General features: G+C 44.0%; 1 protein-coding gene across 1 annotated transcript in view; it reads right to left on the bottom strand.

Annotated features, from left to right (window-relative positions):
* Positions 1–1,101, bottom strand: part of LOC107086597 (grancalcin-like) — a 16,078-nt gene that overhangs the window by 1,460 nt on the left and 13,517 nt on the right. The gene's annotated exons all lie outside the window — the stretch shown is intronic.

Raw genomic sequence — 1,101 nt, 5'->3', positions numbered from 1 at the left:
AGCAAAGATCGATTCACTGATGTTCCTCTGAGCTACAAAAGCCTGAGTCGCAGATTGAGGGGGAAAAAAAAGTCCAGGTTCTCCAAAAATTTTCATTAACAGGAGAATTTAATTGATTAATCACCCAGTCCTTCTCCCTAGATACCGTTGCTAATATGCTCAGAGAAATCGCTCCGGCATTGTTTGTAACAACCGCATCATGCTACGGCTGATGAACGGAGCTAATTCCTCTCCAGCAGGATCAGTTCTTTTAGCTCGGTTTATACCCCACACATTGAACTGGGTCTGCACCAATAAGTGATGCAAACATGCTGTCCCCGCCCCTCAGTGCAGGCCAGTGGTCTGTCAGATCAGCAGACCAACATACCCATAATCAATACGCAAGACGTCAGAATGCATGTGTTTGCTAGTCTGACACAAAGTGTCAGACTAGCATACCCATTTACCTCTTTAGTTTATCCCTTTAGTTTTGTACAAAAAAATACACTTCAAACTATGGCTGTGTATCCTAGCCCAGTAACCTAGCCCCACCCGCCAGCAACCAAAATCATTTTTGCCTGCGAGTTTGGTCTAGCCTCGATCAATGCCCCAGGCCCTAGAACTGGCGGACCAATCACAACGTAGAGATGTGTTTTTAATTTCTGGATGCAAAGTGGGCAGGGTTTTGAGGGTGTGATGACAAAGCTGCGCGACGCTGGAGAAAGCGCAACAAGGAAGATGGCAACCACTATTGAGCAGTTCTCGTTCGACTCAGCTTTGGAATCAGTTTTGGAAGGATTAGACTTGGGGTTTTCGTTTAAACATGAGCAGGAAGAGGCTCTACGCTCATTCATTTTTTAAAAAGGACGTATTCGCTGTTTTACCGTCAGGCTGCTTGTTTACTTCCTGTCGTGCTTACTACATCACAGTCAGTTCCGCTCATTGGTCAGAGTATTGGTCAAGAGGCACAGACATGGTTGAAAAACGAGTTGTTCTCATCAATAATCTTCCAATGTCTCATTCATCGGGGCCAGACTAAATCACACATTTAATCTCACATTTAGTTTAGTTTATTAGGCTACATGTAACCCTTTAGTCATGTACGAAAAAAAAGCAATTTCA

The sequence above is a fragment of the Cyprinodon variegatus genome, unplaced genomic scaffold (assembly GCF_000732505.1).
Source record: "Cyprinodon variegatus isolate N-32 unplaced genomic scaffold, C_variegatus-1.0 Scaffold9, whole genome shotgun sequence".
NCBI classification, from domain to species: Eukaryota; Metazoa; Chordata; class Actinopteri; order Cyprinodontiformes; family Cyprinodontidae; genus Cyprinodon; species Cyprinodon variegatus.
Note: the sequence above shows the minus strand (reverse complement) of the source record. Positions and strands in the feature narration are given on the sequence as shown.